Source organism: Denticeps clupeoides, unplaced genomic scaffold (genome assembly GCF_900700375.1).
Source record: "Denticeps clupeoides unplaced genomic scaffold, fDenClu1.1, whole genome shotgun sequence".
Lineage (NCBI taxonomy): Eukaryota > Metazoa > Chordata > Actinopteri > Clupeiformes > Denticipitidae > Denticeps > Denticeps clupeoides.
Window position 1 is genome coordinate 22,049 of NW_021629997.1, and position 9,876 is coordinate 31,924.

General features: G+C 45.2%; 20 non-coding genes across 20 annotated transcripts; all 20 read right to left on the minus strand.

Annotated features, from left to right (window-relative positions):
• Positions 1 to 17: 17 nt before the first annotated feature.
• Positions 18 to 208, minus strand: LOC114779756 (U2 spliceosomal RNA). The gene has a single exon (XR_003746882.1). It is a non-coding gene; the product is annotated as a U2 spliceosomal RNA (small nuclear RNA).
• Positions 209 to 330: 122 nt separating this feature from the next.
• On the minus strand, positions 331 to 444 carry LOC114779745 (U5 spliceosomal RNA). The gene has a single exon (XR_003746871.1). It is a non-coding gene; the product is annotated as a U5 spliceosomal RNA (small nuclear RNA).
• A 588-nt stretch (positions 445 to 1,032) lies between these two features.
• LOC114779773 (U2 spliceosomal RNA) lies at positions 1,033 to 1,223 on the minus strand. Its single transcript, XR_003746898.1, has one exon. It is a non-coding gene; the product is annotated as a U2 spliceosomal RNA (small nuclear RNA).
• A 122-nt stretch (positions 1,224 to 1,345) lies between these two features.
• LOC114779746 (U5 spliceosomal RNA) lies at positions 1,346 to 1,459 on the minus strand. Its single transcript, XR_003746872.1, has one exon. It is a non-coding gene; the product is annotated as a U5 spliceosomal RNA (small nuclear RNA).
• A 587-nt stretch (positions 1,460 to 2,046) lies between these two features.
• LOC114779774 (U2 spliceosomal RNA) lies at positions 2,047 to 2,237 on the minus strand. Its single transcript, XR_003746899.1, has one exon. It is a non-coding gene; the product is annotated as a U2 spliceosomal RNA (small nuclear RNA).
• Positions 2,238 to 2,359: 122 nt separating this feature from the next.
• On the minus strand, positions 2,360 to 2,473 carry LOC114779747 (U5 spliceosomal RNA). Its single transcript, XR_003746873.1, has one exon. It is a non-coding gene; the product is annotated as a U5 spliceosomal RNA (small nuclear RNA).
• Positions 2,474 to 3,059: 586 nt separating this feature from the next.
• On the minus strand, positions 3,060 to 3,250 carry LOC114779775 (U2 spliceosomal RNA). The gene has a single exon (XR_003746900.1). It is a non-coding gene; the product is annotated as a U2 spliceosomal RNA (small nuclear RNA).
• Positions 3,251 to 3,372: 122 nt separating this feature from the next.
• On the minus strand, positions 3,373 to 3,486 carry LOC114779748 (U5 spliceosomal RNA). The gene has a single exon (XR_003746874.1). It is a non-coding gene; the product is annotated as a U5 spliceosomal RNA (small nuclear RNA).
• Positions 3,487 to 4,076: 590 nt separating this feature from the next.
• On the minus strand, positions 4,077 to 4,267 carry LOC114779776 (U2 spliceosomal RNA). Its single transcript, XR_003746901.1, has one exon. It is a non-coding gene; the product is annotated as a U2 spliceosomal RNA (small nuclear RNA).
• A 122-nt stretch (positions 4,268 to 4,389) lies between these two features.
• On the minus strand, positions 4,390 to 4,503 carry LOC114779749 (U5 spliceosomal RNA). Its single transcript, XR_003746875.1, has one exon. It is a non-coding gene; the product is annotated as a U5 spliceosomal RNA (small nuclear RNA).
• Positions 4,504 to 5,091: 588 nt separating this feature from the next.
• On the minus strand, positions 5,092 to 5,282 carry LOC114779777 (U2 spliceosomal RNA). Its single transcript, XR_003746902.1, has one exon. It is a non-coding gene; the product is annotated as a U2 spliceosomal RNA (small nuclear RNA).
• A 123-nt stretch (positions 5,283 to 5,405) lies between these two features.
• Positions 5,406 to 5,519, minus strand: LOC114779750 (U5 spliceosomal RNA). Its single transcript, XR_003746876.1, has one exon. It is a non-coding gene; the product is annotated as a U5 spliceosomal RNA (small nuclear RNA).
• Positions 5,520 to 6,124: 605 nt separating this feature from the next.
• Positions 6,125 to 6,317, minus strand: LOC114779721 (U2 spliceosomal RNA). Its single transcript, XR_003746847.1, has one exon. It is a non-coding gene; the product is annotated as a U2 spliceosomal RNA (small nuclear RNA).
• Positions 6,318 to 6,440: 123 nt separating this feature from the next.
• Positions 6,441 to 6,555, minus strand: LOC114779755 (U5 spliceosomal RNA). The gene has a single exon (XR_003746881.1). It is a non-coding gene; the product is annotated as a U5 spliceosomal RNA (small nuclear RNA).
• Positions 6,556 to 7,163: 608 nt separating this feature from the next.
• On the minus strand, positions 7,164 to 7,355 carry LOC114779722 (U2 spliceosomal RNA). Its single transcript, XR_003746848.1, has one exon. It is a non-coding gene; the product is annotated as a U2 spliceosomal RNA (small nuclear RNA).
• Positions 7,356 to 7,479: 124 nt separating this feature from the next.
• On the minus strand, positions 7,480 to 7,593 carry LOC114779751 (U5 spliceosomal RNA). The gene has a single exon (XR_003746877.1). It is a non-coding gene; the product is annotated as a U5 spliceosomal RNA (small nuclear RNA).
• A 603-nt stretch (positions 7,594 to 8,196) lies between these two features.
• LOC114779724 (U2 spliceosomal RNA) lies at positions 8,197 to 8,387 on the minus strand. The gene has a single exon (XR_003746850.1). It is a non-coding gene; the product is annotated as a U2 spliceosomal RNA (small nuclear RNA).
• A 121-nt stretch (positions 8,388 to 8,508) lies between these two features.
• Positions 8,509 to 8,622, minus strand: LOC114779752 (U5 spliceosomal RNA). The gene has a single exon (XR_003746878.1). It is a non-coding gene; the product is annotated as a U5 spliceosomal RNA (small nuclear RNA).
• Positions 8,623 to 9,219: 597 nt separating this feature from the next.
• Positions 9,220 to 9,409, minus strand: LOC114779720 (U2 spliceosomal RNA). The gene has a single exon (XR_003746846.1). It is a non-coding gene; the product is annotated as a U2 spliceosomal RNA (small nuclear RNA).
• A 122-nt stretch (positions 9,410 to 9,531) lies between these two features.
• LOC114779753 (U5 spliceosomal RNA) lies at positions 9,532 to 9,645 on the minus strand. Its single transcript, XR_003746879.1, has one exon. It is a non-coding gene; the product is annotated as a U5 spliceosomal RNA (small nuclear RNA).
• Positions 9,646 to 9,876: the final 231 nt, after the last annotated feature.

The window sequence follows — 9,876 nt, forward strand, 5'->3', positions numbered from 1 at the left end:
TATTTGCAACACAACAGAGAAAGTGCACCGCTCCCAGAGGCACTGCAATACTGGGTCGATGCGTGGAGTGGATGGAGCAAGCTCCTTTGCCTACTCCCTGTTCTAAAAATCCGCTTAATATGTAGTCCCCCGCTGGGGGACGTATCAGATATTAAACTGATAAGAACAGATACTACACTTGATCTTAGCCAAAAGGCCGAGAAGCGATAACCTGAAAAAGGCGCCGTGGCGTGCCATTCTCGGAACGTGTGTGGTATTTGCTGGATGGTGCGCGTATACGTAGCGCACAACACACCACGTTTTCTTAAGTATTCTTTGAACCCATCGTGTAGCTCTGTCAAAACAGAGCCCCCAAAAATATTGTGAGCTTGTTGACGCCCCTCTCCACGGAAATCTTTAGTAAAAGGCGAAAGATTTGTACGTGATGAAGAGAAGCCCAAGCGACAACAACAGGGCCGTAAAGGTGGAGAGTGTCTCTTGTGTGTTTGGTGCTGACATCAGGGTGCGTCGCACCTTAAGGCCGAGGGCCGGACAACCCCGCCTTATCAATTCAGCTCCACCCTATTCCACAGTTAAGCCAGTGAACGACTGTCGAACGATTGTCACAGAGCAGGCACGGACACGAAAACCAAAGAGCAGCTTGTAAAAAAAAAAAAGAAGAAAAAAAGAAGAAAAAAGGCGGGAAAACGTAACAAAGACTAAAAATACCTCTTAACTAACTTTGAAAAAAAGCTGACAAGGCAATGTAAAAAACTTCATTTTGAAAACGTTTCTCAATAGCTGTAACACCTGGTTTTCACAGGCAGTCTCCCATCCAAGTACTAACCAGGCCCAAGCCTTCTTAGCTTCCAAGATCAGACGTTCTTCTGCTGGTATGGCCGTAAGCAACCCCTGCTTGAAAATCTTGGACTTTTAAACAAAAAGGCGCTTGAAAACATATCAAGGAATAAAAAACTTGCCTTTGAATGTCAAAAACATGATGGAGAAAAGGCAACAAGTTGGAGTGGTAAGTTTTTATTTGCAACACAACAGAGAAAGTGCACCGCTCCCAGAGGCACTGCAATACTGGGTCGATGCGTGGAGCGGATGGAGCAAGCTCCTTTGCCGACTCCCTGTTCTAAAAATCCGCTTAATATGTAGTCCCCCGCTGGGGGACGTATCAGATATTAAACTGATAAGAACAGATACTACACTTGATCTTAGCCAAAAGGCCGAGAAGCGATAACCTGAAAAAGGCGCCGTGGCGTGCCATTCTCGGAACGTGTGTGGTATTTGCTGGATGGTGCGCGTATACGTAGCGCACAACACACCACGTTTTCTTAAGTATTCTTTGAACCCATCGTGTAGCTCTGTCAAAACAGAGCCCCCAAAAATATTGTGAGCTTGTTGACGCCCCTCTCCACGGAAATCTTTAGTAAAAGGCGAAAGATTTGTACGTGATGAAGAGAAGCCCAAGCGACAACAACAGGGCCGTAAAGGTGGAGAGTGTCTCTTGTGTGTTTGGTGCTGACATCAGGGTGCGTCGCACCTTAAGGCCGAGGGCCGGACAACCCCGCCTTATCAATTCAGCTCCACCCTATTCCACAGTTAAGCCAGTGAACGACTGTCGAACGATTGTCACAGAGCAGGCACGGACACGAAAACCAAAGAGCAGCTTGTAAAAAAAAAAAGAAGAAAAAAAGAAGAAAAAAGGCGGGAAAACGTAACAAAGACTAAAAATACCTCTTAACTAACTTTGAAAAAAAGCTGACAAGGCAATGTAAAAAACTTCATTTTGAAAACGTTTCTCAATAGCTGTAACACCTGGTTTTCACAGGCAGTCTCCCATCCAAGTACTAACCAGGCCCAAGCCTTCTTAGCTTCCAAGATCAGACGTTCTTCTGCTGGTATGGCCGTAAGCAACCCCTGCTTGAAAATCTTGGACTTTTAAACAAAAAGGCGCTTGAAAACATATCAAGGAATAAAAAACTTGCCTTTGAATGTCAAAAACATGATGGAGAAAAGGCAACAAGTTGGAGTGGTAAGTTTTTATTTGCAACACAACAGAGAAAGTGCACCGCTCCCAGAGGCACTGCAATACTGGGTCGATGCGTGGAGCGGATGGAGCAAGCTCCTTTGCCGACTCCCTGTTCTAAAAATCCGCTTAATATGTAGTCCCCCGCTGGGGGACGTATCAGATATTAAACTGATAAGAACAGATACTACACTTGATCTTAGCCAAAAGGCCGAGAAGCGATAACCTGAAAAAGGCGCCGTGGCGTGCCATTCTCGGAACGTGTGTGGTATTTGCTGGATGGTGCGCGTATACGTAGCGCACAACACACCACGTTTTCTTAAGTATTCTTTGAACCCATCGTGTAGCTCTGTCAAAACAGAGCCCCCAAAAATATTGTGAGCTTGTTGACGCCCCTCTCCACGGAAATCTTTAGTAAAAGGCGAAAGATTTGTACGTGATGAAGAGAAGCCCAAGCGACAACAACAGGGCCGTAAAGGTGGAGAGTGTCTCTTGTGTGTTTGGTGCTGACATCAGGGTGCGTCGCACCTTAAGGCCGAGGGCCGGACAACCCCGCCTTATCAATTCAGCTCCACCCTATTCCACAGTTAAGCCAGTGAACGACTGTCGAACGATTGTCACAGAGCAGGCACGGACACGAAAACCAAAGAGCAGCTTGTAAAAAAAAAAAGAAGAAAAAAAGAAGAAAAAAGGCGGGAAAACGTAACAAAGACTAAAAATACCTCTTAACTAACTTTGAAAAAAAGCTGACAAGGCAATGTAAAAAACTTCATTTTGAAAACGTTTCTCAATAGCTGTAACACCTGGTTTTCACAGGCAGTCTCCCATCCAAGTACTAACCAGGCCCAAGCCTTCTTAGCTTCCAAGATCAGACGTTCTTCTGCTGGTATGGCCGTAAGCAACCCCTGCTTGAAAATCTTGGACTTTTAAACAAAAGGCGCTTGAAAACATATCAAGGAATAAAAAACTTGCCTTTGAATGTCAAAAACATGATGGAGAAAAGGCAACAAGTTGGAGTGGTAAGTTTTTATTTGCAACACAACAGAGAAAGTGCACCGCTCCCAGAGGCACTGCAATACTGGGTCGATGCGTGGAGCGGATGGAGCAAGCTCCTTTGCCGACTCCCTGTTCTAAAAATCCGCTTAATATGTAGTCCCCCGCTGGGGGACGTATCAGATATTAAACTGATAAGAACAGATACTACACTTGATCTTAGCCAAAAGGCCGAGAAGCGATAACCTGAAAAAGGCGCCGTGGCGTGCCATTCTCGGAACGTGTGTGGTATTTGCTGGATGGTGCGCGTATACGTAGCGCACAACACACCACGTTTTCTTAAGTATTCTTTGAACCCATCGTGTAGCTCTGTCAAAACAGAGCCCCCAAAAATATTGTGAGCTTGTTGACGCCCCTCTCCACGGAAATCTTTAGTAAAAGGCGAAAGATTTGTACGTGATGAAGAGAAGCCCAAGCGACAACAACAGGGCCGTAAAGGTGGAGAGTGTCTCTTGTGTGTTTGGTGCTGACATCAGGGTGCGTCGCACCTTAAGGCCGAGGGCCGGACAACCCCGCCTTATCAATTCAGCTCCACCCTATTCCACAGTTAAGCCAGTGAACGACTGTCGAACGATTGTCACAGAGCAGGCACGGACACGAAAACCAAAGAGCAGCTTGTAAAAAAAAAAAAAGAAGAAAAAAAAGAAGAAAAAAGGCGGGAAAACGTAACAAAGACTAAAAATACCTCTTAACTAACTTTGAAAAAAAGCTGACAAGGCAATGTAAAAAACTTCATTTTGAAAACGTTTCTCAATAGCTGTAACACCTGGTTTTCACAGGCAGTCTCCCATCCAAGTACTAACCAGGCCCAAGCCTTCTTAGCTTCCAAGATCAGACGTTCTTCTGCTGGTATGGCCGTAAGCAACCCCTGCTTGAAAATCTTGGACTTTTAAACAAAAAGGCGCTTGAAAACATATCAAGGAATAAAAAACTTGCCTTTGAATGTCAAAAACATGATGGAGAAAAGGCAACAAGTTGGAGTGGTAAGTTTTTATTTGCAACACAACAGAGAAAGTGCACCGCTCCCAGAGGCACTGCAATACTGGGTCGATGCGTGGAGCGGATGGAGCAAGCTCCTTTGCCGACTCCCTGTTCTAAAAATCCGCTTAATATGTAGTCCCCCGCTGGGGGACGTATCAGATATTAAACTGATAAGAACAGATACTACACTTGATCTTAGCCAAAAGGCCGAGAAGCGATAACCTGAAAAAGGCGCCGTGGCGTGCCATTCTCGGAACGTGTGCGGTATTTGCTGGATGGTGCGCGTATACGTAGCGCACAACACACCACGTTTTCTTAAGTATTCTTTGAACCCATCGTGTAGCTCTGTCAAAACAGAGCCCCCAAAAATATTGTGAGCTTGTTGACGCCCCTCTCCACGGAAATCTTTAGTAAAAGGCGAAAGATTTGTACGTGATGAAGAGAAGCCCAAGCGACAACAACAGGGCCGTAAAGGTGGAGAGTGTCTCTTGTGTGTTTGGTGCTGACATCAGGGTGCGTCGCACCTTAAGGCCGAGGGCCGGACAACCCCGCCTTATCAATTCAGCTCCACCCTATTCCACAGTTAAGCCAGTGAACGACTGTCGAACGATTGTCACAGAGCAGGCACGGACACGAAAACCAAAGAGCAGCTTGTAAAAAAAAAAAGAAGAAAAAAAGAAGAAAAAAGGCGGGAAAACGTAACAAAGACTAAAAATACCTCTTAACTAACTTTGAAAAAAAAGCTGACAAGGCAATGTAAAAAACTTCATTTTGAAAACGTTTCTCAATAGCTGTAACACCTGGTTTTCACAGGCAGTCTCCCATCCAAGTACTAACCAGGCCCAAGCCTTCTTAGCTTCCAAGATCAGACGTTCTTCTGCTGGTATGGCCGTAAGCAACCCCTGCTTGAAAATCTTGGACTTTTAAACAAAAAGGCGCTTGAAAACATATCAAGGAATAAAAAACTTGCCTTTGAATGTCAAAAACATGATGGAGAAAAGGCAACAAGTTGGAGTGGTAAGTTTTTATTTGCAACACAACAGAGAAAGTGCACCGCTCCCAGAGGCACTGCAATACTGGGTCGATGCGTGGAGCGGATGGAGCAAGCTCCTTTGCCGACTCCCTGTTCTAAAAATCCGCTTAATATGTAGTCCCCCGCTGGGGGACGTATCAGATATTAAACTGATAAGAACAGATACTACACTTGATCTTAGCCAAAAGGCCGAGAAGCGATAACCTGAAAAAGGCGCCGTGGCGTGCCATTCTCGGAACGTGGTGTGGTATTTGCTGGATGGTGCGCGTATACGTAGCGCACAACACACCACGTTTTCTTAAGTATTCTTTGAACCCATCGTGTAGCTCTGTCAAAACAGAGCCCCCAAAAATATTGTGAGCTTGTTGACGCCCCTCTCCACGGAAATCTTTAGTAAAAGGCGAAAGATTTGTACGTGATGAAGAGAAGCCCAAGCGACAACAACAGGGCCGTAAAGGTGGAGAGTGTCTCTTGTGTGTTTGGTGCTGACATCAGGGTGCGTCGCACCTTAAGGCCGAGGGCCGGACAACCCCGCCTTATCAATTCAGCTCCACCCTATTCCACAGTTAAGCCAGTGAACGACTGTCGAACGATTGTCACAGAGCAGGCACGGACACGAAAACCAAAGAGCAGCTTGTAAAAAAAAAAAAAAAAAAAAAAAAAAAAAAGAAGAAAAAAGGCGGGAAAACGTAACAAAGACTAAAATACCTCTTAACTAACTTTGAAAAAAGCTGACAAGGCAATGTAAAAAACTTCATTTTGAAAACGTTTCTCAATAGCTGTAACACCTGGTTTTCACAGGCAGTCTCCCATCCAAGTACTAACCAAGCCCAAAGCCTTCTTAGCTTCCAAGATCAGACAAGATCGGGCGTTCTTCTGCTGGTATGGGCCGTAAGCAACCCCTGCTTGAAAATCTTGGACTTTTAAACAAAAAGGCGCTTGAAAACATATCAAGGAATAAAAAACTTGCCTTTGAATGTCAAAAACATGATGGAGAAAAGGCAACAAGTTGGAGTGGTAAGTTTTTATTTGCAACACAACAGAGAAAGTGCACCGCTCCCAGAGGCACTGCCAATACTGGGGTCGATGCGTGGAGCGGATGGAGCAAGCTCCTTTGCCGACTCCCTGTTCTAAAAATCCGCTTAATATGTAGTCCCCCGCTGGGGGACGTATCAGATATTAAACTGATAAGAACAGATACTACACTTGATCTTAGCCAAAAGGCCGAGAAGCGATAACCTGAAAAAGGCGCCGTGGCGTGCCATTCTCGGAACGTGTGCGGTATTTGCTGGATGGCTGCGCGTATACGTAGCGCAACAACACCCACGTTTTCTTAAGTATTCTTTGAACCCATCGTGTAGCTCTGTCAAAACAGAGCCCCCAAAAATATTGTGAGCTTGTTGACGCCCCTCTCCACGGAAATCTTTAGTAAAAGGCGAAAGATTTGTACGTGATGAAGAGAAGACCAAAGCGACAAACAACAGGGCCGTAAAGGTGGAGAGTGTCTCTTGTGTGTTTGGTGCTGACATCAGGGTGCGTCGCACCTTAAGGCCGAGGGCCGGACAACCCCGCCTTATCAATTCAGCTCCACCCTATTCCACAGTTAAGCCAGTGAACGACTGTCGAACGATTGTCACAGAGCAGGCACGGACACGAAAACCAAAGAGCAGCTTGTAAAAAAAAAAAAAAAAAAAAAAAAAAAAAAAAAGAAGAAAAAAGGCGGGAAAACGTAACAAAGACTAAAAATACCTCTTAACTAACTTTGAAAAAAAGCTGACAAGGCAATGTAAAAACTTCATTTGAAAACGTTTCTCAATAGCTGTAACACCTGGTTTTCACAGGCAGTCTCCCATCCAAGTACTAACCAAGCCCAAGCCTTCTTAGCTTCCAAGATCAGACAAGATCGGGCGTTCTTCTGCTGGTATGGCCGTAAGCAACCCCTGCTTGAAAATCTGGACTTTTAAACAAAAAGGCGCTTGAAAACATATCAAGGAATAAAAAACATTGCCTTTGAATGTCAAAAACATGATGGAGAAAAGGCAACAAGTTGGAGTGGTAAGTTTTTATTTGCAAACACAACAGAGAAAGTGCACCGCTACCAGAGGCACTGCAATACTGGGTCGATGCGTGGAGCGGATGGAGCAAGCTCCTTTGCCGACTCCCTGTTCTAAAAAATCCGCTTAATATGTAGTCCCCCGCTGGGGGACGTATCAGATATTAAACTGATAAGAACAGATACGACACTTGATCTTAGCCAAAAGGCCGAGAAGCGATAACCTGAAAAAGGCGGCCGTGGCGTGCCATTCTCGGAACGTGTGCGGTATTTGCTGGATGCTGCGCGTATACGTAGCGCACAACACACCACGTTTTTCTTAAGTATTCTTTGAACCCATCGTGTAGCTCTGTCAAAACAGAGCCCCCAAAAATATTGTGAGCTTGTTGACGCCCCTCTCCACGGAAATCTTTAGTAAAAGGCGAAAGATTTGTACGTGATGAAGAGAAGCCCAAGCGACAACAACAGGGCCGTAAAGGTGGAAGAGTGGTCTCTTGTGTGTTTGGTGCTGAACATCAGGGTGCGTCGCACCTCAAGGCCGAGGGCCGGACAACCCGCCTTATCAATTCAGCTCCACCCTATTCCACAGTTAAGCCAGTGAACGACTGTCGAACGATTGTCACAGAGCAGGCACGGACACGAAAACCAAAGAGCAGCTTGTAAAAAAAAAAAAAAAAAAAAAAAAAAAGAAGAAAAAAGGCGGGAAACGTAACAAAGACTAAAAATACCTCTTAACTAACTTTGAAAAAAAGCTGACAAGGCAAATGTAAAAAACTTCATTTTTGAAAACGTTTCTCAATAGCTGTAACACCTGGTTTTCACAGGCAGTCTCCCATCCACGTACTAACCAAGCCCAAGCCTTCTTAGCTTCCAAGATCAGACAAGATCGGCGTTCTTCTGCTGGTATGGCCTAAGCACCCCTGCTTGAAAATCTTGGACTTTTAAACAAAAAGGCGCCTTGAAAACATATCAAGGAATAAAAACCTTGCCTTTGAATGTCAAAAACATGATGGAGAAAAGGCAACAAGTTGGAGTGGTAAGTTTTTATTTGCAACACAACAGAGAAAGTGCAACCGCTCCCAGAGGCACTGCAATACTGGGTCGATGCGTGGAGCGATGGAGCAAGCTCCTTTGCCGACTCCCTGTTCTAAAATCCGCTTAATATGTAGTCCCCCGCTGGGGGACGTATCAGATATTAAACTGATAAGAAACAGATACTACACTTGATCTTAGCCAAAAGGCCGAAAAGCGATAACCTGAAAAAGGCGCCGTGGCGTGCCATTCTCGGAACGTTGTGCGTATTTGCTGGATGGTGCGCGTATACGTAGCGCACAACACACCACGTTTCTTAAGTATTCTTTGAACCCATCGTGTAGCTCTGTCAAAACAGAGCCCCCAAAAATATTGTGAGCTTGTTGACGCCCCTCTCCACGGAAATCTTTAGTAAAAGGCGAAAGATTTGTACGTGATGAAGAGAAGCCCAAGCGACAACAACAGGGCCGTAAAGGTGGAGAGTGTCTCTTGTGTGTTTGGTGCTGACATCAGGGTGCGTCGCACCTTAAGGCCGAGGGCCGGACAACCCCGCCTTATCAATTCAGCTCCACCCTATTCCACAGTTAAGCCAGTGAACGACTGTCGAACGATTGTCACAGAGCAGGCACGGACACGAAAACCAAAGAGCAGCTTGTAAAAAAAAAAAAGAAGAAAAAAAGAAGAAAAAGGCGGGAAAACGTAACAAAGACTAAAAATACCTCTTAACTAACTTTGAAAAAAAGCTGACAAGGCAATGTAAAAAACTTCATTTTGAAAACGTTTCTCAATAGCTGTAACACCTGGTTTTCACAGGCAGTCTCCCATCCAAGTACTAACCAAGCCCAAGCCTTCTTAGCTTCCAAGATCAGACAAGATCGGGCGTTCTTCTGCTGGTATGGCCGTAAGCAACCCCTGCTTGAAAATCTTGGACTTTTAAACAAAAAGGCGCTTGAAAACATATCAAGGAATAAAAAACTTGCCTTTGAATGTCAAAAACATGATGGAGAAAAGGCAACAAGTTGGAGTGGTAAGTTTTTATTTGCAACACAACAGAGAAAGTGCACCGCTCCCAGAGGCACTGCAATACTGGGTCGATGCGTGGAGCGGATGGAGCAAGCTCCTTTGCCGACTCCCTGTTCTAAAATCCGCTTAATATGTAGTCCCCCGCTGGGGGACGTATCAGATATTAAACTGATAAGAACAGATACTACACTTGATCTTAGCCAAAAGGCCGAGAAGCGATAACCTGAAAAAGGCGCCGTGGCGTGCCATTCTCGGAACGTGTGCGGTATTTGCTGGATGGTGCGCGTATACGTAGCGCACAACACACCACGTTTTCTTAAGTATTCTTTGAACCCATCGTGTAGCTCTGTCAAAACAGAGCCCCCAAAAATATTGTGAGCTTGTTGACGCCCCTCTCCACGGAAATCTTTAGTAAAAGGCGAAAGATTTGTACGTGATGAAGAGAAGCCCAAGCGACAACAACAGGGCCGTAAAGGTGGAGAGTGTCTCTTGTGTGTTTGGTGCTGACATCAGGGTGCGTCGCACCTTAAGGCCGAGGGCCGGACAACCCCGCCTTATCAATTCAGCTCCACCCTATTCCACAGTTAAGCCAGTGAACGACTGTCGAACGATTGTCACAGAGCAGGCACGTGACACGAAAACCAAAGAGCAGCTTGAAAAAAAAAAAAAAAAAAAAGAAAAAAAAAA